Genomic DNA, 26,758 nt, shown 5'->3' with positions numbered 1-26,758 from the left:
AACAACTGAAACACACAAACACCACCAATGAGAAAGCCTAATGGTATCTTATAAATTGACCCAAATGCCACTTGTATTATCCAAAACAGAGGCAAAAATACGTTCATAAAAAGCTTTATTCAACAATATTTGTAACAAATTTATTCAAAGCACACAACTGGAAATAACTGAAATGTGTATTCAACAGGAAGATTGTAGTACATTCACACAATGAGTGTACACACACAATACAAGTGTGCGTGAAAGGCATGACTTACAGATTCAGCACAGAAAATGAACCCCAAAGGCAGAATAATGAATAAAGGAATCAGCACAGAAAGTACTTAGTGCACGACTCCGATCACATAATACAAAGACACTTCCAACAATTTATGTAACAGATTGAAGAACAATGATTTCAAGCGCTAACAGGAAGAAAAACCTAGAAAGTGCTAAGAGAGAATTTACTGGGAGATGGAATTGTCCTTTATTAATGTGATTATTGAAATGTGCATATTCATCAGAGCTAACTGAACTTTGCATTTAAGATTGGTAAATTATACCTTTAAAAACTACTGTTGTATAAAAGACCAATATAGTACTACCACAAAATTTTAAAGAAGATTTTCTTCCTGCTTTTACAATCCTATAGCTTTCCCAGGCCACAAGCAGGGAGACAGATGGGAAGTAGAGCAGCCCGGATACAAACCAGTGTCCATATATGGGATCCTGGCAGATGCAAGGCAAGGATTTCGCCCCTAGGCTATTGCACCAGGCCCACTTTTATAATCCTAACAAAAAATATTTCAAATTTTACTGAATCCTTCTCTCTCTTATTAACATACAATGTATTATAAAATGAATGCCATTATATAGAAAAATACACGACTCAATCACATACAGCAATGAGTTTATGGGTTTGACTGTTCTATTGGGCTTTTAAAAAAAGTTTTACTTTAATTTTTAAATTTTACATCTTTTTATTTTTTTAAGGGATTTATTAATACATGAGATTTGCAGGGTCACAGTAAACTCATGATGATTACAACAACTCCAGTATACAAACAGAACAGATTCAATGTAGTTCATAGATATCCATCAAGCCTTTACACTGAATTTAAATTAAAATGACTTCAGGGGCCCGGCGGCATGGCCTAGCGGCTAAAGTTCTCGCCTTGAAAGCCCCGGGATCCCATATGGGCACTGGTTCTAATCCCGGCAGCTCCACTTCCCATCCAGCTCCCTGCTTGTGGCCTGGGAAAGCAGGAGAGGATGGCCTAATGCATTGGGACACTGCACCCGCGTGGGAGACCCGGAAGAGGTTCCAGGTTCCTGGCTTCGGATCGGCGTGCACCGTCCGTTGCGGCTCACTTGGGGAGTGAATCATCGGACAGAAGATCTTCCTCTCTGTCTCTCCTCCTCTGTGTATATCTGGCTGTAATAAAAAATTAATAAATCTTTAAAAAAAATAACTTCAGAATAATTTTTCCCAATTTCTACACAGGCCTTATTTCAGCACTAACTACTATTAACATGCATTTAAAACACTTTTTAGTTTTATATTAGTTGGAAACATAATATAAAACTAAAGAGACAAATACAAGTTGAAAACACAAACTAAAAAGTGTTTCTCATCTGTCCTATGTTTGTAATAAAGCAGTTTTTCTTTGAGAAATGAAAGCATATTTTGTGCAAATATAGCATACTCAATAGCACAACTCAATGTTGAGCATCTTAAATTAGCTTTCAAAACAGTCTGGGGTCCTATTCCACACCAGGTACCTGAATTTAGACTCACTTCGTAAAGACGTAGTTGCTTCATAAATAGAGTTGTCACAAAAGCTATGTGGTAGCTTCAAGATGGGAGGGGAGGGGGAAGCCACACCCCTCAGAACTGAGGGAAAAAGTAGAGATTTCAGAAAACAATGATAAAGACACAATGTAGACCTTTTAAAACATGCTAGGGACTAAAGCCTATCCATGTGATAAACCGTTCCCCATTACCTGATAAGGGAGGACACAGGGCAATTCAAAGTGGTGCAAGCTGGCAGCCACCTACGCTGAGTGAAGGTGCCTGTGCAGAGTAGCACAAGCTCCAGGTGAGTTATTCATTCAGCCACAGGACAGGAATAGCTGACCTGTGCCTGTGCTAAAACGTATTGATCATTTAATTTCTGCAACTTTCCTACCAAGCAGACACTCTCACCATTTCAGAGTCAAGGAAACTAATGGAGGAAAGATCGCTGCCTTTCTCAAGGCCACCAACTTGATCAGGATAGAGTGGGGGTCTACACAGTGAGCCCCAAGGCATGCCTTTGAACCAGAAGCCACAGGAATGCTGCCTTGGCCTTCCCAGGAGCTCAGTAGATGTCCTGGAAGGGAACAGGATGGGGAAAGAAAATTCACAACTTATAACAATCCATTTAAGAGAATATGGACCCTTAAAGAGAATAACAGAAGTACAATAAATAAGAGAAAGTAAATTAGGAATAAAAATCCTAATTATTACCAAAGTACTGTGATTTTTCTAGGAATTACAGATAAGCAGACTTACTAAAAATGGTGTGTTTTGCTCAGTAAACACATGCTGTGTGTGCAAGTGTGTTAGTTTTTCTTGGACCTTTTAGAAGTGCTGTATCTCCTTTTCCTTACAGCAGGTGTTGTTCCCAGGGTCCTCGGCTGGCTGCCAGGGAGAAGGAGCCTGCCAGGGAGCGTCTCTGTGAATTTCCCACTTGTGCTCATGAAAAGGAGAGCAGGACCCAGACAGGACTGGCAATGGGGAGAGAGCCCTCCATGCAACCTGCCACGGCAGGGAGGCAAGCCCAGTCCATTTTCAAGGCAGTGTCCTTGCCATTCCTCAGTCATGGTGTAAATAGGTAATTTACACCAAGAAGTAATTCAGTTTCATGGCACTGAACACAATTCTCTGTTGTCCTCACTGACCAGCTTTAGAGTAGAAATAAAGGCAGCTTATTATTCTCCCTAAAAATGTTAGCCTTTACCACTTTGAGCTTTGCATTCCACCTGAGCCCAGAAAGTGTAAGACAGAACTTGCAATGATATTACTGGATTCCAGACTATGTGACAACACTCCACAATGACAGTGAGGTGGGAATAGAAATTGCCCTGGGAGAGAGAGGACGGGATCCTCTGTCACCACTTTCAAGACACACTGCCATCAAAATCTATAATAAACTGAACATCAGTTCAAATATGTTGTGCATTGGCATTCAAACTCAACTGACTTACCAGTTATAAAGTTGAAATATTTGCAGACACAAACACACATACACATGTGCACATACACACGCCTACTTGTACAGGAACCTGAGCAAAGTAAGTCCCCAACATATTTTAACCAAACTAAATTCAATCTTCATGTTAGGCCATAAACATGTCTTCATGGGTGATAATGTAAGACAGATCTGAAGCGATATGTGAATTACACTTTCATTAAGATTTGAGTCTTAAATATTATCAAGCTCTATGGGAATGCAACCTAATATTTTGATATAAAATGCTGGTGTTCTATTTTAGACACACTCAATGCCTTTTATCTTACTAGATACTAAAATAATAGTTGAATTTGTAAAGTTTAAACACCTGTGAAAATCAAAATGCTACTAGAAAGTCAAACATTTATATTTTATTTATTTTAACCCACTGGTTAAATCCCTCCTACTAAATTTAAAAATTGAGTGATATCTGTTATTCCAAACTTATTTAAGGACTGAAAAACTTTAAATGGAAAAGACCTCTGGCTGGCACTTTTTCTAAAGAGCCAGAGAGTAAGTACATTATGTTGTACAGATCACTGTTAAAGCAACCAGTTGATACACAAAGGATTGCTAGTATCTGTATGCCAATAACATTTTACTTATAAAAAAAAGGGCTGGAGTTGGACCATGGGCCACGGTTTGGCAATCTTCAACCTGCACTGGACTAAATTATTGTGTGGACTTAATGTCTTGAAAATTGAGCATAACAGAACCATAAATAAGCAACTCCTTTTTTCCAACAGTGCAATACTCAGTATGGACCACGGTCCCCTGAGTTTCTGAAAAGTGTCAATCTTTCAACCGCGAAACCTAAGACTTGAGAGCATCTTATCTTTTCTTGCCCAGAGCATGTCCCATGTGTGACTCTTGATGGCTAAAGAGAGGGTTCTACTTACAAAAGGACGCTTCATTTAACCAGGAATGGCTCTCAACAGGCCCAGCGCACCTGCAAAAGAAAACAGTCACTTCTGTCATTTTAGAATACAATTGGTTCACTCAACTTCAAAAGGATACTGAAAATGTCATGCTTTTCAAAGACACAGAAAACAGTAAGGGAAGCAGACAAAGTGTGTTGAATCCTTCTCAAATGACAGGAAGAAATTTCTGTCTACAGGCTAAAGTTAAATTATCTAAAATGCAGTCTTTAAATCAGGAGTAATAAAATTTATATGCCTAAAAAGGAACATATCCTGACATAGGAAAAAATGAAAAACACAAAAAGTGCTGTGTGGAGGACAAGAAGAGTGAACACATTTAAAATGGAACATGCTTGAACAAGACCAATAGCATTACATATCCACCCACTGGTCAGACCTGAGCAAATGCTCATGGTGGGACAAGTGAATATTTCATGGGAGACCACAAACTGTGCAAATCCAGGTGCCTACTCTCTGGCCACACCACTAACTCATCCTAGGTAACAAGATAGTTGAAAGCCTCGGGTTGGTGACTTCATACTAGATCGCAAACCACCAGAGACACAAACTCTGAAAGGTCACTGTATGGAGTTTTCTTTTAGAGCAGGAGAGGGTATGAGTAATTATCTTAGTTTCCAAAGATCTCAATCCACCTTCTCTGTGATTCTTTTCAAAAATTACTCACTCTAAGAATTACCAGTCATGTGGAGCAATTCAAGACTGAACAGACCACGTGATACCATTATGTGGAAAAATGGGAAAGCAACAAGAAAAGAAGCCAAGAAGTTGCTAAGAAATACTTGACAACTTTTCAAAAGTTTATTTACTTATTTATTTGAAAGGCAGAGACAGAAAGAATCAGACAGCAACTTTCCATTGACTGATTCACCCTCTAAAGACTATAATAGCTGGGTTGAACCGGGCTAATGCTAGGAGCCAGAAACTCAATCCAGATCTCCCCACACGAGTGTCAAGGATCCAATTATCTGAGTCATCACCTGCTACCTCACAGATTTTACACTAACAGGAAACTGGAATCAAAGGCAGAGCCAGGATTTTAACCAAAGGACTCCCGTGTTGGACATGGGCATACAACTGATGTCTTAATTGCTATGTCAAATGCTTCATCTTAATTTCTAAGATACATACACACAAACATGCAACAACTTGAAAAAGAAATGGGTGAAATAAAGGGACTACTTATGCAAAAATGTATCTATCCACAGGTACAAGTCTTTCACTTTGCGGGACATAATTCTTCCACTGCCTAGCATCCATCCAAGCCTCTAGACAGAGACATACTGTCCACGGTTACTCAGACAGGAAATACTCTCACTGTCAAATATTCTGGGTTTGCAGTGTCAGTCGTTTCCACTAAATCCAGCTGTGAGTAATAAAAGTAATGTAGCAAATTGTATCCAGCTAACAATGGATCTTGTAAATCCCATTTTGAAGTTTAGGGCGAAATAAAGTTCCCCTGTCACATACATATAGACTCCACATTTTTTGATTCAACCAACCATGGACAGAAACAATAAAAAAAGTGTGTCTATACTGAATGTGTGCAGAATTTTTTATCATCCCCTAAATAACAAAACAATTTTTAAAATGGCTCTTCAAATAATTTGTGGAAAATTTATTTTTTAAAAAAAATGCATGTTCATCAAATGTTATGAATCAAAATGTTTCTTCTAAATTCCATTTTCCATATACGTTTGTTGATGTACACTCATGTTCACAAAGCATTTACACTATAATGTGTGCTCTACACATATGTTGTAGAGATGACTATTTGGGAGTTGTCTATGTGTTATATGCAAATAGTGTTATATGCAAATACTTTGTCATTTTTAAGGGACTTGAGCACTGAAGGATTTTGGTATTCAAGAAAGTTAAAGAACTAGGCTCTGGTGTATACCCAGGATGACTATATATGAATGCTTGCTCTTATTCACCTAAGGTTGGAAGAAGACTTCTGATTTGTGCTTTGTTTCAGGAAGCGGGGATCTGGCCTCTTGGTACTGACTACTCCTAGCTGGGGTAGAATCTTCCCATCAGAGGTCAAGTCCAGATTCATACTACCAATCCTTAGGTATGATATTTCAGAATGTATACTTAACAAAAATGTAAATTTTGTAAGTGAACTGAAATTCCAGAAAGGAATAGATGAGCATTTTAAGTCAAGCGAAGTACTTTATAAGGATATATATTAGAAGACAGAAAAAATGTTGTGATTGTGCCTGGTTTGATAGCCTAGTGGCTAAATCCTTGCCTTGCACATGAGCCAATATGGATGTTGGTTCATGTTCCAGATGCCTCAGTTAGCATCCAGCTACCTGCTTGTGGCCTGAGAAATCAGTAGAGGATGGCCTAAAGCCCTGGGATCCTGCATATATGTGGGAGACCCTGAAGAAGCACCAGTTCCTGGCTTTGGATTGGCTCAGGTCTGGCAGTTGTGGCCATCTGGGGAGTGAAATGGTGGATGCAAGATCTTTCTTTCTGTATCTTCTTCTCCCTGTATATCTGCCTTCCCAACAAAAATCAGTAAATCATTAAACAAAATCATTGTGATTGACAGGCCCTGCATTTTGGCAAAGTGGATGGGCCCACTGACTACGACATTCCATCCCATATAGGCACCGGTTTGACTCTGAGCCACTCCACTTCTGACTCAGTGTCCTGTTGATGCACCTGGAAAGGCAGTGAGGAGGGCCCACGTGCTTGGCTACTGCATCCACCATGGGAGGTCAGGGAAAGCCCCGGCTTGGTTTTGGCCTGATCCAACCCTGGACACTGTGGCCATTTGGTCGAGTATACTAGAGAATGGAGGATGTCTCTCTTTCCCTCTCTCTTTCTCTCTGCTTATCAAATAAATCTTGAAAAACTAATTGAGATTAAACAGCCTGAGAACATTTTTAACAGCACCAGGAACCTGGCCTTAAGCTTTTTATCTATATGTCTACAGTGACTTCCTTAGGAACACTGATTCATGGCTTTCAATGCCATACATGTGCTCAGAACACCATACTAGTCTCTCCCAAAGTCAACTCACTCCTTTCTCCATTTTCATGTGATTCACATCTCAACCAGAAAACTACTCCAGAAACTCTGCATAGTACACTCATCTCTATCTAGGTATCGGTAGTGTCTTTTTTCACTACCAGAAACACTAGCACCACCATTCACGTTCCTTCCATCCAACACAAGTTGTCATGAAACCCCACCCACACCCTCAATTTTGAAAATGTTCCTGGACTCTGACTCTCCTCATCACTTGATACCAATCATCACTCCCAGTTCCTGCACCCATCCCAGCGGTCTCTTGATCCTAACCCCTCAAGGTTCTAGCCCCTCTGCAGTCATAGCACAGAAACCTCAGTGGAGCCTCTCAAAACCAAGGCCAGAGCATGTTACTGCTCTGTCCAACACCTCAAGAGATTCCTACCACCTTCATGCAAAAATCACACCCACAACTATCCAATGGCTCTTTCCCCTCTGGCTCTAAGTGAACATTCCAACTTCACCTCCATCAGTAGAATATTGTCCCTCCCACTCTATAACCCAAAATTTCAATGCTCCTTCAACCTCTGCCACCTCTGCCAATACCTCCTACTCCAAGGGCTTCTTCTACTGCCCGAAACATACTCCCACAACTTGCCTTGACCCACACATCCCACCCTGAAAAGTTTTCTGTGACTCCATCTCTATTAATTTTCTACTGCTGAATAACCACCTCTGCCACTCAAAACACCATCAATTATTATCATATTGTTTCCAAGGATCAAGGGCCAGTTGTGTCTTACTGGGTTCTAGAATCAAGATATCATCTGGGTTGCTCCACTTTTAGAATGCCCCATGTTAGTACAGGTGCTCGATGATTGCAGTCCTTCCATGCCAGACTGTGTGCATCTGAATGTGAGCCAAAGCCACATTCAGCAAAGTCCCCACTACAGTGGTCCCCAAAGGCCCACTGGATGGAACACTAATAAGTTTGGCAAGACCAGCATACATACTCCAGGCTGCTGAAACATGGTCCTCTAGAAAATAATCTCGTCGAGCAGTGAAATCCATCACCCTCACCACATTCCACTCAACTTCACACCAAGGCCACCCAAGACTCTGCTTACCAGACTTTATCAAATCACCATTAGGGTTTTAAATCATCCAGGTCCCTGTTTTATTTTTTATTGATCATACTATTTTACCACTTGCAGCATCAAACACATTCTGTTTCTTCTTCTTCTTTTTTTTTTTTAAAGATTTATTTTATTTTTATTACAAAGTCAGATATACTGAGAGGAGGAGAGATAGAGAGGAAGTGGAGCTGCCGGGATTAGAACCAGCAGCCATATGGGATCAAGGCGAGGACCTTAGCCACTAGGCCACACTGCCAAGCCCTTTTCTGTTTCTTCTTCTATGTTCCCTGTTCCATCTGACTGAAAGACAGTCATGCAGGGCTTAAGGACAAGGATGTGCTCTGAGAAGTGTGTCATTAAGCACACCCATCACTGTGTGGACACTGCAGAGTGCACTTACACAAAACTAACTGGGTTAGGTCAATCACTCTGCGATTCAGAGACACAGTAAATATGAGCTGCATGAAGCTGCTGCCAGGTCACATTGTGCAGTTTTACAGTCAACTTTATTTTCATTAAGTAGAAGGTATAAACTGAAGTAATGATTTGGTAGAAACATAAATCAATAACATGGTCACTTATTATCACTACTCAAGTACTATGTACTATATACAATTATATGTGCCCTACTTTCATCTTAGTGGCCATGTAATAAATGTGTTTATACCAGCATCACCACAAACAGGTGAGGAAGGTTATGTTGGCATGACGTTGGGTGATATGAATGTTTCAGTTTCACTGTAACCCTAAGGGACCACTACTGCACATGTGTTTTTTCATCAACAGAAACACTGCATGCACTGCATGCATGTGCAAGCTTCACATGGATGTTACACTGCATTGCAATGCTCTCAGCCTGCAGAACAATGCCTGGTTCAGGGAAGGTGATCAATACACAAGGCTGCTGTAAAAATATCAGCATCTCAGTATCTCGGGTTTTACTCTTCATCTACAGATTACTGTGAACTGTTTCTACTGTCATTACACTGCATCAGAACTTTCAGTCACCAAAGATGAAATTAAATGTGATCCCTCCCATGGTAACAAAGCGATCTAGTTTTATTTTCATTTCAACTTCCATTGCAAACGTGGAAAATATCAGTCAACTATGCAGTGAGAACTCCACACTGAATATTTGTAAAGACAGCATTTTATACTTATGTGAAAACAGATGTGCTCACTCTCCTATTCCCAGGCTCACAATTTTTTTTTTTTTTAAATTTGCAATCCCACAGTGGAAAGAATGGGAAGTCAAAGCCAGGATTCTATGCAATGTTGACACTGTGAGTATGTGATGAGGCTGGTGGTTCAGCAAAGGAGTACAGCATTCAGAAGCAATGAACATCCTATCACTGGAGTAATAAATGTTATAGACCCATTACCCATCTCATTTAAAGAACTGTTGCTCTTTTACAAGAGATAGAGGAGCATGTAAGGCCAAATGCCATAAACGCGAAGTAAAGCTCCTTATAAATTACACATTTGGTATTCATTTTAACCACATATGTCTCTGGCTAACAACTGTTTTTAGATGATTTTAGAATCCCCAAATGTATATGCACTTAAAATGATACTCATAAACCCAAGTGCCATTGCATGATTCACAATCAATTCATAATTTATCTACAATGCACCCTGAAAGTAACAACCATTTCTCACAAAAGAAAGGCAAGGTAGATGATCCCAGGTCTAAAACAATCGCCTGGTTTTCTCTTTCACAAAACTCTTCATCATCCGTAGTTTTGCTTTCCATAATTCCAGTCAACCCTGGCTAACCACATTCCAAAAATAATAACTGGAAAACTTTAGAAATACACAATCCCTAAATTTTAAATCCCATGCTACTCTGAGTAGTATGCTTGTTCAGTGCCACCCAGGATGTAAATTAACTCTTTGTATAATGTACCCACACAGCATATGCCACCTGTCTGTTACTCGCTTTGGAACTGGCTTTGCAGATCCACTGTTGTGGTATCTCAGTGCTGTGTTCATGTAGCCCTTATTTTTTTAAAAGATTTATTTATTTTTATTACAAAGTCAGATGTATAGAGAGGAGGAGACAGAGGAAGATCTTTCTTCCGATGATTCACTCCCCAAGTGACCACAACAGCTGGTGCTGCGCTGATCCCAAGCTGGGAACCAGGAACTTCATCCGGGTCTCCCACATGGGTGCAGGGTCCCTAGGCTTTGGGCCGTCCTTGACTGCTTTCCCAGGCCACAATCAGGGAGCTGGATGGGAAGTGGAGTTGCCGGGATTAGAACCGGCGCCCACATGGGATCCCGGCGCGTTCAAGGTGAGGACTTTAGTTACTAGGCCACGCTGCTGGGCCCTAGCCCTTATTTTTTTTAAAGGCAACTTTTATTTTCATTACACTCCAAATCCTAAGAGTAGTGATGGCTGCAAATCAACTATGCCAAAGAGAAGCCATTAGGCACCCTTTAAGTGGAAAGTTCTTAACTTCACAGGGAATACAATATATTTTGGGCTGTGGTACCATCTTGGTTTCAGGCATCAACTGGAGATCCCGGAATATATCCCCAGTGGTTAAACGGAAACTTCCAGATTTTATCTAACTTCCCCACATCTTAGTATCTTTGCTACTACTAATGCTTCTCAAGAATCATGATGTTTTTCTAAGTCTTTTTTGCCCACAGATCTATGAACATTCACTTGGAACTCTCAGCAGATTTTTACTACCGACATTCCCCCTCCTACAATCTGTAAAAATTTCTGTATCAATTGCTATAAGCAGTGTTTTAGTTAAGTCATTTTCCTTTCTAAAAAAACTCAAGGCAACCCTCAATGGCCCAGCTGGCACAATACAGTGCACTGCTCTGGCCTCACACAGCAAGTTCTTAGCCTAGCTTAAGCTCTTCACCTGAGCCAGCTTGGTTTGTGTGCTCACTGAAGGATGCATAATTAACAACTCCTCATCCAGCCACAATTAGTCTGAGGTGATGGTTCAAATTATAAGATCAGTTAAAGAAAATCACAGGCAACAGGCACAGACGTTTGGAGCAGCAGCAAAAGTGCTGACTTATGGAGTGCTCACATCCCGTAGATCACGTGCTGGAAGAGGAGCTCTGACTCCACTTATTCCACTCTACTGCCAGTGTGCACCATGGGCAACTGCAGATGAATTAAGTAGCCAGGTCTCTGCCACCCACATGGGAGACCTGGATTGAAATTTGCGCTCTTGGCCTCAGACTGACCCAACATGGGCCATTACAGGCATTTGCGGGGTGAATCAGCAGATGGCAAATTTCTCTCCTGCCTCTCTCCTTCTCTCTACATTTCAAATAAGAAAACATTCAAATATTTAATTAGCAAGTCACAGGTGTCAGTTCTCCTGCCCTACTATGAATTACTAACATCCCTGCACACAAAAGGCAAAATTACTTTTTCTTTCTTTCCTTCCTTTTCTTTCTTTCTTTCTTTCTTTCTTTCTTTCTTTCTTTCTTTCTTTCTTTCTTTCTTTCTTCCCCTTCCTTCCTTCCTTCCTTCCTTCCTTCCTTCCTTCCTTCCTTCCTTCCTTCTTTCCTTCCTTTCTTTCTCTTTCTAACAGAGCAATGTTAGGAAAAAATCCATGAAGTATGGTGTCCAAGAATCTCAGAACTAGCATTTTCAGAACATCTAAACTGAAGTTACTGTGCAGGCAGGATCTAAGAAGGACCAGGACTTTCCATGTGTTGGGTGTCCTGTGTCATCTTTAGGACAGTAAATATCACAGATTTTTCTCTGTGATTAGTGAAAACCAGGATCTTTGCAGCACAAGAGAGACTTCACAAGAGGTCCTATTGTTTGGTACAGTGTTACTAAGGACACATATAAAAAGTACTAATAACATATACAAAGGCAAGTGATTGTAAGTGGCTCCTAGAAAAATCTAAAACCTGACAGCAGCACTGACTGCACAGAGACCACCACCTTCTCAACACCAGAATGAGCTTAGGTGCAGGTTCTTCGCCACGGCCTCACCAGGCCAATCTTCCCTTTGAGGTCTTGACAGGGAGAGCCCAGTTGAGATACTGTGGATATCAGGCATACAGTGTGGCTGAGAGATGGATGCTATTTGTGGAAATGTGTTAGACAACCAGCGAAAACACACATGCTTTTCCTCTCAGCCTCTCCTTATGGCACAAAAAACGACATTGTCCTAAAAGTGTTTCATAGCACTGTCAGCTGTCCTAGACAAGATTGTACAGTCCACAAAGGGACAAGGAAGAAGAGAAAGGCGCCCTCCAAGGAAAAGTCCATCCTGCCCACAACACCATGGAACCTGAGTAGGACAGCTCTCAAGATTACCAAACAGACATTTTTTCAGACATGTTAAGATGGGGTTTAGACACTCTGTGACATTTGAATGTTAATATCAATGGTAGGAACATCAGCAATATAATTTACTTAAGCTTCAATGAGACATACTGTTAAACTATTCATTGTTTATTCAACAAAACATTAGCCAGTACTCTGCTACAGATACAGGATACTTGGTAAGTATTTATGAAAAATTCCTAGAGAACATTAGTTAAAAATATGCCATAAACAGATTTTTACAAGAAAAGGAAATAGTAGAGGATGTTTTGCCATTGCTTTGCCTTAGGAGTAAACAGTAACTAAATATAATATTCCTATAGTTCTGGAGAACTAATAGGATAGATATCTTGTGTGTGTTCTTTGACTCTCAACACTGATCATTTCCACCTCCCTTACCAGGGTACTTGGGTTTAATCAATCCCTGAATCTAATTCCCAATCCCAGCCTCTACCTAATGTACATCTTGGCAGGTAGTGACGAGGGCTCATTTAATTGGGTCCCTGCCACCAACACAGTATACTGGGACTGAGTTACCAGGTTCTGCTTCTGGCTGCAGCCAGGCCCTGACTGCTGTGAACAGTTGGGGAGTAAGCCAACAGATGGGCACTCTGTTTCTCTCTCTGCCTCCTAAATTAAACAGGCAGCTTTTTACCATACATAAAAATCTCCACAATCACATTTACGAAGGATTTGACAAGTTCTTGGAAAAGAATATCATGAAAAAAAAACTATGCATGGATTTCCATTTTTTGCACAAAAATAATTCTATTTTTAATACCATCTTTTACAAACTATTTGAAGCTCCCTCATAAATCCTACAACTCTGACATGATAAATCAGTGATAAGATAAATATGAGATTTTGCAACAATGAAAAAGGGAGCAAGAGTTGAGGGATATAGCAGGCAAGAATCGTGAAGAAGGAGGGCAGAGCACATAGCACTGCAGGCTCTGTCAGGAGGGGAGGTGGTAAAGTACACCTCCTCTGAAGCAATGGGGAATTTCCCTGGTGACACAGTGTCCTGGATCAATGGCTTAACCATTCCAAGTACTGCAATGGTGAGATAGAAGTTCATAATATTCACTTCTCTTAAACGAAGAATATTCTGCAGCACCAGAACAGCCTCTGAAACTGGCAATAATGACAGAGTAAATAGTCCTATCTTCAATTATCATAAGGGCGAGAGATAATTTTTCAGCATATGCTGAAAATTTGAAAAATGCATCAAAGTGCAAGAAAAGCCATTGCAAAATCAAGGCTGCTGCATGCTTTACAGCTGCCTTACTTTTTTGTAGCCTGAAGTATAGCTAAGTACCCTCGAGTTTCATGTGGAGTTGAAGAATAACTAAGCCAAGTATTTGGAATGAACACTAAATTTCCTCAGCACACACATAACCTAAGGAATGCATATCTTGAAGCTTTTATGGCAATAACTGTTCTGGAGAAGTTGAAAGGGATTTAAAACAAGGAATCACAAGCTTAAACGAAGTCCTTCTTTGATGTAATTTTTTTCTAAAGTCTCAAATCGGTCACCAAGCATACTAACGCCTACATAGAAGAGCTATTTTTAACCACTCTAAAAGCTCAGGATTCTTTATGCACAGTCAACAGCCTAGAAAAAGCTCTCACTCTTACAAGAGGTAAGTCATTTACCCAAACAAGTATAAACTGTGCAAACTTAGCATTCCTCTACTACTGATGGATAGGAATTACTCTGCCAAATGCTTACTGATCACCATGATTGATCTGCATGACTGGAAAAAAAAAATGGGGGTGGAAGGACAAAGAGACAAAGAAAGATGATGCAGTACAACGCATCCAGTGAGGTCCATAGCATCTCTGATCAGCTTCTGGTCATCAGAGCCTAGACCACAATCCAGACCCAGTGGGCTCTGATGGATACATGGAAAACAGGAAGAGATCATGTTTTCATTTTACACTGAAACTTTTGCAGCAAACAAAAACAGTGACTTCCAGGAATACCCTTTATGCAGCTCCAGTGTATGAGAACAGCACTTAGTGCCCAAGCTTACGGCACATGTACTCAGCAAACACAGAGCGCAGAGCCAAAGCTTCAGGCACGAAATTCCATCTCCCGTTAAACACAGGATGGCAGCCCTTGCCTAGGACATAAGAATTACCTTCCCATTTGAACTCCTGTGGAATGTTTGTGCTACTCCTTAAGAAAAAAAAATGCCCAGTATTGCATCTTTCTGTTGTTTTCACTGTTTCACTGTGTACATTAGAAAGAAATCTGCAGTGTTTTCACTTTCAACCTAATGAGCTTCATTCCTAGAATGCAATGTCAGTATTGTTTGGCAATGTCCCTGCCATTACCAGTACTTTCTCTTCCTAATTCTTACATCTGACTTAGTCTTACTTTGAAAGTTTGTTAACACTGAGTCTGTGGGGAGCAGCAGCTCTCTGTTTTTGTTTTTGTTTTTTAATTTGAAAAGCAAAGAGAGATTCTCACACACACACACACACAGAGACAGAGAGAGAGAAAGAGAGAGAGAGAGAGAGAGAGTGTGTGTATGAGTGAGGGAGAAATCTTACAACCATTGTTACACTGCTCAAATGTGCATGACGGCCAAGGCTGGCCCAGGCCAGAGCCAGGGGCCCAAACACTTACGCCATCTTCAGCTGCTTTCCCAACCACGTTAGCAGGGAGCTGGATCAGCAGCAAAGCAGCCAAGACGTGAACTGGAGCTCTTATATGAAACACTAGGTTCCAAGTGATGGTTTATCCCACTACACCACAAAACTGGCCCTAGCTCTACAAATCTTGTATCTCATAATTACAAGACATAACAGTCTCTTCAATTCTAATAGATCATAAGACCGTATTTACGATGAGACCAATTCTCCACTATTCATAAAACATATGAATAAAAGTATATTATACACTTGGACCATGAAAGGCATAGTTAACTACACAATAATACAGTTCACCCTAAGACTACATTTAGTTGTAGCATTTAGAAATAGCCCTAAGTGGCTGCCCGATCCACTCACTGCTGACCACTTCCTTAAAAAGTGAGTATAAACTAGTGATACAAATTTAAGATTTAAGAAATGCTCCTGTTCCATCGTAAATATACGCATCTTTGTTTCTCCACTCTGAAACTTCAAAGTTCAACTGGCAAATAAATTACACACACACACAAACACACACACACACACACAGAGGCACTGCAAAAAGTTCATGAAAAATGAAATTAAGCATTTATTTTGCTGCAAGAAAATTTAAAAATACATGAAGCATTTCTTCTTTTTAAAGATTTGTTTATTTGAAAATCAGAATTAGAAAGTAGATACAGATAGAAAGCAATCCATTGACTTGCTTCCCAAATGACCACAATGGTAGGGGCTGAAATAACATCAAATTAGGAGCCTAGAACTCCATTTGGGTCTCCCTTGTGACTGCAGGTGCCCAAGCACTTACATCATCTCCCATTGCTTTCCCAGATGCATTTTCAAGGAACTCCTTTTGAAGAGAGCACCTTGGACTTGAACTGGCACCCATAGGGAATTCCTGCATTGCAGGTAGCAGCTTAAAGCACTACACCATAACACCAGTTCCAGTTTTGTCAAGGTAAGTATTGTCCATTAACTTCTTAAAAGGTTTTATTTACTGATTTTTGTGTTTGTTTAAAAGACAACACTAGGGCCCGGCGGCGTGGCCTAGTGGCTAAAGTCCTTGCCTTGAATGCCCCGGAATCCCATATGGGCGCCGGTTCTAATCCCGGCAGCTCCACTTCCCATCCAGCTCCCTGCTTGTGGCCTCGGAAAGCAGTTGAGGACTGCCCAATGCATTGGGACCCTGTACCCGCGTGGGAGACCCGGAAGAGGTTCCAGGTTCCCGGCTTCAGATCAGCGCAGCACCGGCTGTTGAGGCTCACTTGGGGAGTGAGTCATCGGACAGAAGATCTTCCTCTCTGTCTCTCCTCCTCTCTTTATATCTGACTTTGTAATAAAATAAATAAATCTTAAAAAAAAAAAAAAATAAAAGACAACACTACAGAGAGATCTTTCATCCACTGGTTTACAATTGCCAGGGCTAGGCCAAGAGGAGGCCGGAAGCTTGGCACTCCATTCAGTCTCAGAGTTTCGGAAATCATTTGCTGTGTTCCCAGGCGCATCAGTCAGGATTAGAAGTGGAGAATCCAGGATTTAGACTGCATCCATAGAACATGCTGGTATGGTAAGTGATAGCTCAACCAAGTGAAGCAATGGGTTTCACTTCACTTTTAAAGATCCAACCTGTGTATTCATATGTTTGATTGTGTGTGTGTGTGTGTGTGTGATTAAGGATTTCTATATCTTATGTTTGTTAATAGGTGACTATATTGAACTTGATAAGTAGTCTTGGTGTATAAAAAGCAGAATGAAAATAATGCATATAATCATGAATCTTGACTTTACATGTGACATTTAATGCCTCTGTGCCTCAGTTTCCTCACTTGTGAGATGGATGATTCTCAGAATGTCCACACAATATACAAAAGTTTGGGACTGGCACTATGGAATATTGAGGCTAATCCTCTGCCTGTAGTGCTAGCATTCCATATGGGCACCAGTTTGTGTCCCAACTGCTCCACTTCAGATCCAGCTCCCTGCTAAAAGCCTGGGAAAGCAACAGAAAATGATCCAAGCCCTTGGGCCCTTGTACCCATGTGGTAGATGTGGAAGAAGCTCCTGGTTCCCAGCTTTGGATAAGCCCAGCTCTGGACCTTTGGCCACTTCGGGAGGGAATTAGTGGATGCAAAATCTGTCTCTCTCAATCTGTTACTCTGACTTTCAAGTAAAATAAATAAATATATTAAAGTATGTACAAAAGACTTGAAAATCTACAAATTTTAGACTTGCTGATACTAATTTTTAAAGATTGTTGATACTATTTTTTATTTTAAATCTTTAGTTGTACATTAACATACAAGGTTACATCTAAGGATTGATGAAAAAATTGAATATGAAGGTTAAGTTTATTTTGGTACAAAAGCTTTTGAAATCCATACAGTTTTTTCAAATGTACAGTTTCAATAACTTTTTGAAGAACCCTCATATACATGGATTTCAAACACTTTTAATAAAACACCTTTTAATTCAATTTTCTGTGAGCTTTTTGGAGTAACTTTATATAGTACAGATTAGTGTAGACAATTTAACTGCATGAAACAGAAACTCAGTTACACCTAATCTGGTGACATTATGTCTTATGTGTCATAATGTGGCAAGCAATGCTCAACAAATAGCAAATATTTTCTTCTTTATGATGTTTTTGCTAAAAGGAGGAAAAATTCTCTGATAATGCCTGAAAAGTTTACATCCTACAAAAGTCCTACACTGAACCCTAGTAACCAAGTGATGATAAATGTGATTTGTAGAAAATGATTAGACTCCCGAATAGAAGAAACCAATGCCAAAAAACGTGGCTCCAGCGGCCGCCCCTTTCCCCTATAGGAGAGCACACAGAAGGAGGTATCTCTTATGAACAAGCCAGACAATGAACCTGCTATTGCCTTGATCTTACACTTCAGTCTCCAGAACTGTGAACAATACATTTTGATTTATATAAACTTTGCAGACTAAGATATTTTGTCAACAATCTAATTACACAATAACACAAGCTTTAGAGGAATGCTTCCCTTTGGCATTACAACTTTTGACATAACCCCTTCAGACAAGAACAGCCCTCAATGCACACCCCATACTAGAGTGATACCTGAGTTTTAATCATTAGATAAAATATGAATTTCTGTAACTGACTAGTAGAGATGACCATCATAATTCAGGACTCTGCGGCTTCAAGGCCCAATATAGAATGGGTCTGATTTCTTAGAAGGACCAAATAGTGAGCCTATAGTGTTGTCCACAACTTATATCAGTTTTTCTGGGCTGTAAGTCCACCTCTGGTTTCCAAATCCCACTCCCTGTTTATGTTCGCTTGAGGAGGCCACAATGGAGACTCAAATAATTGGCTACTACGACCAATGTAGGAGCCTTGGATTAAGCTCCAAGCTTCAGTACTTCTCTGACTCTGGCCAATGCCAGTAAATGAGGATGAAATAATCAACCAGCATTCTCTCTCATGTTCTCCATAGCTCCCAAATAAACAGTAAGTTTCAAAAGATAGCATTTATAAATGTGAGAATTCACAGGAAACAGGTAAGATGTAGGCCTCCAGATGTCACAGATTACAGTCCAATGAGTAAATAGCTCAATTCCTTCATTACCTGACTATCCTTGAGTACCCGCTATATACCAGGACCTGGGGTTAGAGCAGGCAAATCAAAGAACTCTCCATCTTCAAGACACCTAAGTTTCTCCTAGTTAGCTTTCTAGCTAAAGAAAAATACAGCAGGGGCATGCATTTATCTCCAGGTTTAAGTTACTAATTGAGATACCCCTATCCTATTATCAATGACCTTTGTCAAGTGTTGGCTACTCTATTTTTGGTCCAGCTTCCTACTAAAGCACATATGGAAGACAGGGATTGGGGTCTTGTTCATGTGGAAGATAGACTGAGTTCCATGCACTTCACTTCAGCCTGCTCAACCCTGGGTGTTGCGAGGATTTGTGAAATGAATGAGTGGATGCAAAATCAGTTCTCTCTCTCTCTCTCTCTTTCTCTGTCTTTCAACAACAACAACAACAACAAAATTCAAGAGAGAGAAAGGAGAATGTGATAATGCTGTCAGACACAAGACACCACTGACTTCCTGCTGGGTCGTCCTGATTCCTGTTGACATACACAACCCAATTTTGAGCCGTTAATAGAGGGGAATTCACGTGTGCTACACATTGTAGGCCAAATGCTATGACCTCCTTCCTAAATAAATGTAGCAATAACCACCCTATTTGCAATGACTTACACCACGTCGCCTACCAACAGAATACAATTAATTTCACCCCACTGATTTTTAAAACAACTTTTTAGCAGACTATTAAGCTTTGCCTTTTAACTAATTAAAGCTGCCTCCAAAGAGAGCCTTTTTATGTTAGCCGGTTAACTCATTATTTCCTAAAACTTAAAAGAGTAAGTGCTATGTAGACATCAGTTAATACTGAATACACCTGATAAAACAGATGTAAAGATTTGTTTCAGTTCATTCACACAATACTCTGCCATGTCTCATGAGAGGTGTGCTTCATCAAAGAGCATCTACGAATCTCTAAAGCCCAATACAAGGAAGAGTTTGGTTCCTTTATATCTGAATGATGCCTGAACTCTTTCAAAACAGTTTTCCATTTGTAATTGGATGAACTTTTAGTTTGTAAAAATTATTACTCTGGTTGCTTTGTTACATGTAACATCCACAATCTGCTCCATTGCTGCTCATATAAATTACACATGAGCATATGTGCTTATCTTGATCATTCTGTTGTGATTCTAACAGCTTCCTTACCTAGTTGCTGTTGCATTTATGTGGACATTTTAATATCCAGAAACTTACTCTGTACAATAGTACACTTATTTTTTAATTCACACATTTTAACCGATTGGTAGCTTTGATGCATTGAAGCGAACTTACAAAACATGAACTGTTATCACAAAAAAAATCAGTTTCTCACATAGCCAGGAAACGATGCACAGACAGCTGTTCACTGCATAAGCCCGGATGTCATCACCATGGTGTTCTAGGGGAGTAACACTACAGGACAGCGTGTGATTCCCTTGTCTAAGTGTACCTGCTATGTCTCAGCAGCACAAATGCACAGCTAGGAACTTAGGTTAAGCATCACTCCCCAGCAGCAAAGACACTGCATTCTATGGAAGACCCCAAGACAAATGCAAGCACCACAGAAATAAAACCAATTCTCACTAATAAATTTCTCCCATAAGAGGGCAAATATCTACTCATATAGTCAAACCAAATGAAAACTCAGGAAACTACATATTAATTTTTGAAGAGACAGAAGAACAAAACTCTGCAGCCAGTCTGTGTTCACACCTTCTCTCACTACATAAATCCTACAACCCAGGATAAGCTGTTTTACCCCTTTGTGCCTTACTTGCTTCATCTAAAATATGGCTTAGCAGAAGAATTTCAGTGAGAGCTGCAATGAGAATGTTATGGCACATGAAACAACGAGAACAGAATCTGAAGAGCCAAGTATTCAGATTGGTTGTCAGTACCAACGATTCAGAAACGCAAAGCAGGAAGGGCTGAAGTAACTTCTCAAGTGTTCACTAGTGCGTGATTTCTCCCAGTCTGGAAAAGAAGGCTCGTAATATACAGGAAGGTTTTTATGAGACCACATCATTTCACATTTGAACATCCTGACTTAACACAGTAGCAGTTCTGCCTTCTCTGTGGTTTCAGTCACCCACAATCAGCCATGCTCCAAAAATCAATGGAAAACTCCAGAAGTGAGCAATTCATAAGCTTTAAATTGTGCTGCATTCAGAGAAAGAACACATCCACTTAACTTTTATTATGGAATATTATTATAACTTTTCTAGATTGTTTTTTAATCTCTTCCTGTATCTACCTAATAAATTCAATTTCATCATTGATATGTATATAAAACACACAGTATAGTATATACATGAATTGATACTAGCCTAAATTTTTGGCATCTACTGGGTTCTCATACAACTCATTCCAGGGACAAGGGAGCACTAGAATATTTGGTGTGAAAAGCAAACTCCCAAACAACTGAGTACACTGGTTCCTGACAGAGCCTTCGTCATGCCACACCTGGACCTAGGCATCATTGCTGCTACACCTGGGCAGGCCTTTATCAGCCGCCACTCCTCTTGAGTAGGGACACTCCCTATAGACAAACAGACCCTGCTTACATAAATAACTGCCAGTAAGTCTCCAGTCCTGGGAGTCAAAACTGTGCAAAGGCTTTGCATATTGTACTGGTGAGATGTTTGCTGCTTTCATTCATGTTCTCTAAATATCAGCCAATCCCTGGTGCACTGCACGCCCACCTCAGAAAATCAGCTCATTCAGTGCAGTGCAAACAGTGCCCAGTCCTGGTGGCCTGAGAGAGGAGGGTATCTTCCTGAAGACTGCCAAGTGCCCCAGGTGGGAGGGCCCTGGGCACTTCTGTAGATTCTTGTGGTACAGCTAGAAAGGAGGAAGTGCTGAAAAGTTGACTAGCAGATACTTTCTGTCTGCTTCAATTCTCATACAAGGCTACCAAGAGAGGCTAACCCATTTTGATACATGTTAATAATATTTTTTAAAAGATTTATTTATTTTTTTATTACAAAGTCAGATATACAGAGAGCAGAGACACAGAGGAAGATCTTCCGTCCGATGATTCACTCCCCAAGTGAGCACAACGGCCGGTCCTGCGCCAATCCGAAGCCAGGAACCTGGAACCTCTTCCAGGTCTCCCACATAGGTGCAGGGTTCCAAGGCTTTGGGCTGTCCTCGACTGCTTTCCCAGGCCACAAGCAGGGAGCTGGATAGGAAGTGGAGCTGCTGGGATTAGAACCGGCGCCCATTTGGGATCCCGGGGTGTTCAAGGCGAGGACTTTAGCTGCTAGGCCATGCCACCGGGCCCAACATGTTAATAATATTTTAAGCTTGCAGGAAAGAGAACCACACACAGAAACATTTCCTTAAACAGAATTAATTATAGGCAACATGCTTGACTCACACCTGTTCTTATGGACTCAACAAATGCAGTTCTATCAACAATGGTGCATATATTTACTGCCCCAAGTTCCTCTTTATCGCTGATTATCTCTCCTAAGAATAAGACAGGAAAATCCTATTGGGAAAAAAGTTAAAATCCTATTGTATAAAAACAAGGTAAACCTCAAAAAGAGGAGGTGTGTTGTGTTAATCTGTGCATATGCAGCCCAAGGAACAAAGTACGCCACACCACCTTGTGTGCCTAATGCTGACATAGCATTCACAATCGTCAATATTGTTGGATCTAGCCAGAAAATCAGGAAGAAATGTCTAAACGATATATCTCAACAGCTTAATAAAAATGCATAAGCTCTATTTTTAAATTAATTAACATCTGTGATTTTAAAATGTCTTCATCATAAATGCAATTAGTGCAATCCACTGGATCAAGTGCATGAAAAAGAAAGAACATGAGCTTCTGGTCCAATGGCATTCCCTGTTCAAATTCACTGCCTGATTATAATAGTCAAATGAAAATTTCTAAGTCTTGAGGAAACACAGAAATTAAAATCTATTTTCATCATTCTCTTCACATTGAACAAGAGGAAATTGTGGCTTGCAAAGTTCATAGAGTGCGCCCGAGGCCACGGTCTACATAGAAGAGAGATAGACTCTTACTTGTTTCATACAAGAAAGCCAGAGTACAAAAAATTCCTTTCAGTCCTTAATTCTACCAGCACAAATTTCCTGGCTAACAGCACAAATGAGCTGACTGTTAACCATCTGGAAGGCAGGTCACTACGGGACTACCAAAACCTACAGGTGAAATTGAAACAGTGGAGACAAATGCATTAATTTATGGAAATACTTATCAAATGGTTAATACCAGGAATCTCTATTGAACCCAAATCTTTTTCCACAAATCAGTGTAGCACAAGACAGCAATGCCGCAGGAGGACGACAATTGCTGAGCCCCAGCTTGGGTGAATTTCACCATCTAGGGTAATACCCTTAGTGTCTTCTCCACTGGGCAACAGGACTCCCACACAAAGCATTTCTGTGACTGTGGTTCACACCACATAGGCAGGAGCTGGAGAGAAGTGACAACCCCAGCTTTGGGACAGGACATGCAGCATCATAAAAGGACATTTCTTAACGCACTTATGGGATTATCACTTGTTAAAGCTACACAGCCATGAAAGCTTGCTTTGAATGCAGACAGAAAGAACAAGATAAGAGAGTGGGCAGTATCATCAAGTTACAGAATAAAGGGAGGTCTGACTACTTGGTGAACAGAATACTTTTCACTTACTTCTGAGGTTTTTCTGAGCAATTAGTATTTTCCTTTTTATAAATCTTTGCTTTTAAAAAATCTTCATTCATCATTATACTATATTTTTTCACAGTAAACCATTATATGCCTGTATGTAACTCAAAGAAGGATAGTAGTAAAAGAGAGTATTTCCTAAGTGGACATTTGCAGCCTCATGAAAAAACAGGTATAAACCCATACGTGTGTACACACACACACACACACACACACACACACAAACACACACACACAGGTCTGCTTTTTAACTCACCTCCCATGATCTTAATGGAAGTCTCTAGATTGCCAAATTAAATAGTTTTTAAAATATTTGCTTGCTTGTTAGAGAGAACCACCTAGTGAGAGAATTTCTGTTCCCTGGTTCACTTCCCAAATGCTTACAACAGATCCTGCCTGGGGCAGAGGCCAAGAGCTGGGAACTAAACATAGATTACCCTCCTATGTGGCAGGAATGTCATCACTAAAGTTATCAGCAGTGCCCCACAGGGTTCTGCAGTAGCAAGAAGGTAGTTAGGAGTCAAGCAAAATACTAAACCTAGACACTCCATTAAGAGATATGGGCATCCTAAGCAGCATCTAAACCGCTAGGCAAAACTCATACCCCTTTACTATAGTTTTAAAATTCATAATGTAAATATTTAAAAATAGAAGCACATCCTTTTAGACTACATGGAAGTAAGCAAGGATCCCTAAAGCAGGAATGCTTGTGTTTTCTGGTGCAAACAGTCTTCCTATGTGGCCACTGTTATCCACATTCAAGTCTCTTTCTCCAGGACCAATCTATGGGACACTACTCCAAAGCTTGTGACTTCCAAGTATGCCTGCGACAGTGATAAGATGATGGGCAGCAACCATAATGTAGTATATACACACATCAAGTGCTCACCAAACCCCTCACATGAGCTTTTCTTCATGAAGATATTTCAGACATCAGGAAAATAAAATGCTTTAAAAAATCTAACTGCTTCTGCTGGCTTTATATTCAATAAATAGTCACAAAATGCAGAAGAGTTTTGGACAAGTTGGGTCCAAATCAAGAAAAAGACATTATTTGGCAGGAGTCAGAAAAAAGCAGGAGGGTGGAGTTCATCCAGAGACAACAGAATTGGGTGTAGGACAAAAGATGACCTTTAAAGTAGGAGGATGACCCAGCTTTAGGAACCCTGAACTTGAACCACCACCAAAGGAAGGACAGAGATTCTACTCTGAGATTCCAGCCCGCACTAGTCATCAACAGATAGACCTGGTACCTAAATGGCTTATGAAACAGAAATTATTTCTTAACTGCGGGGAGTGGGGTGCTAAAGCCACTCCTGGGATTGGGAGGGGCCGTTGCAAGATGGTGGCTGGCCCAGGGCCAGGAGGCAGAACTGGTCTTGCCAGCAGGTAAACAGGATAGGCTAGTTCCCCCCACAGTGATTACTGGCCTATCACGTAGCGCCAAGTGGACCCACGGGGAGAAGTGATTGGTGGAGAACTATATAAAAGTAGCCAGTAAAAGCTAGTGGGAGGACTGACAGATGAAGACAGATGAAAATGGACAGACGGATGGATGGACAGACGGAACAGACTAAGAAAGACTGGAGGCAACGAGGAGACTGGGGGGCGATGAGGAGAGAGACTGGGGAATGAAGCAGAGAGTACGGGAAGAAATGTGGGAAGAAGGGTGGCGGAAAATGGGAGGAAGGGTGGAGGAAGAAGCGGGTAGGAAAGCTTAGACCAGCAGAGCGGAGAGAAGGCGCAGCGGAGAGAAGGTTTTAAACGCAGCCGCTTTTGGCAGTGAGAGGTCTGGTTGCCAGCTTTTTCCGGACCCTCAAGAGTTTGCGGCGGCGACACTTAATAACTTTTTTCATTGTGTCAAAGGAGCAACCAGTGAATGAGATTTCATGATCATGGATATATGAAGGGATCCTACATAGACACAATTTTTCCTACATATACTGAGAAGTTTCACAGGGAAGGGAAGGAAAGTGGAGATTGAGACAAAGACCCTGGTCATGAGCACAAACTTAGGTAGTTGAGGTTAACATCTACCCCTGCCTTGGACAACCAGACAAGAAGTTGAACACATGCCACCTATTTAGGGGAAGATAAGTCTTTGCAGTGTGAGCATGATTCAGAAACAAGAGGCTCTCAGAGTGAAAATGACTCCAGGCCACAAGAGAGGTTGGTCCTGATCCCAAACAAAGCATCCAACAGCAGGGATGGATAAGGCCTTCATCAGCTCCCTCCTGGGCTTTCTGATAAAAAGAAACTAACCAGGCCAACAAGGTGCTAAATTTATAGAAGCACAGAATTATATAGCAACTCTGTGGAATGAACTGTATGCTTCTCAAAGACCAGGGCCATGTCCTTTCAGCAGGGTATTGTGGATACTCCATGTGCACCTGTTACAAGAACCAATGAATAAGCACCTACACACAATAAGGCTGTTCAGGAAATTCACGAATGGTGAACATTTTCCAGGACCAGCAAAATCTCTGCATTTTGGTTCAGCTGCTAAGGTAAGTCATTATGACTTGGTGCACTTACTATTTTTCATAAATATTTGTTTGTTTTTAGTTTTACTAGTTCATTCTCTAGATGTCCACAACTGAAGATGTACTAAGCCAAAATCAAGAACCAGAGTAGCTCTCCCATGCTGGTGGCAAGGACTCCAGTTCTTTTGCTATCACCTTCTTGCTTTCAAGCACAAGTAGCAGGAAATTGAAATCAGAGTGGAAGCAGCATTTAAACCCAGGCACCCCAAGCATCTTAAGCACTAGACCAAATGCTTACTGCCCTTCATAGATATTTTAGTTAGACAAAGTATATGTCTATTAAAAATAAATAAAGGAGAGGCCTATGCAATGGTTATAATTGGCTAATTCTCCACCTGTAAGCACCAGGATCCTACATGGATACCAGTTCCTATTCTGGCTGCTAAACTTCCTATCCAGTTCCCTGCTTGTGGCCTGGGAAAGCAGTGGAGGATGGCCTAAAAGGTTGAGACGCTGTAACTGTGTGTGAGAGCCAGAGGAAGCGCCTGGCTTCAGGTCAGCTAATCTCTGGCCAATGCAGCCATCTGGGGACTGAACCAGTGGATGAAAGATCTTTCTCTTTACCTCTCCTCTCTGCAAAAATCTGCATGTTCTAAATAAATAAATAAATAAAGTCAGAAGAAATAGCAAAAAAATTTAAAAACTCAAGCAGGTAAATTTT

The 26,758-nt window shown here is 40.7% G+C and overlaps 1 long non-coding RNA gene across 1 annotated transcript in view; it reads right to left on the bottom strand.

The window, feature by feature from the left end:
* Positions 1-4,109: 4,109 nt before the first annotated feature.
* LOC131481143 (uncharacterized) overlaps positions 4,110-26,758 on the bottom strand; it is a 58,379-nt gene continuing 35,730 nt past the window's right edge. Inside the window, exon 3 of the long non-coding RNA XR_009246078.1 lies at positions 4,110-4,203. This is a non-coding gene — a long non-coding RNA (uncharacterized LOC131481143). The remainder of the gene's footprint in view (positions 4,204-26,758) is intronic.

The sequence above is a fragment of the Ochotona princeps genome, chromosome 9 (assembly GCF_030435755.1).
Source record: "Ochotona princeps isolate mOchPri1 chromosome 9, mOchPri1.hap1, whole genome shotgun sequence".
Taxonomy (NCBI): Eukaryota; Metazoa; Chordata; class Mammalia; order Lagomorpha; family Ochotonidae; genus Ochotona; species Ochotona princeps.
The sequence above is the reverse complement of the archived record's forward strand: the minus strand, read 5'-3'. Positions and strand labels throughout refer to the sequence as shown.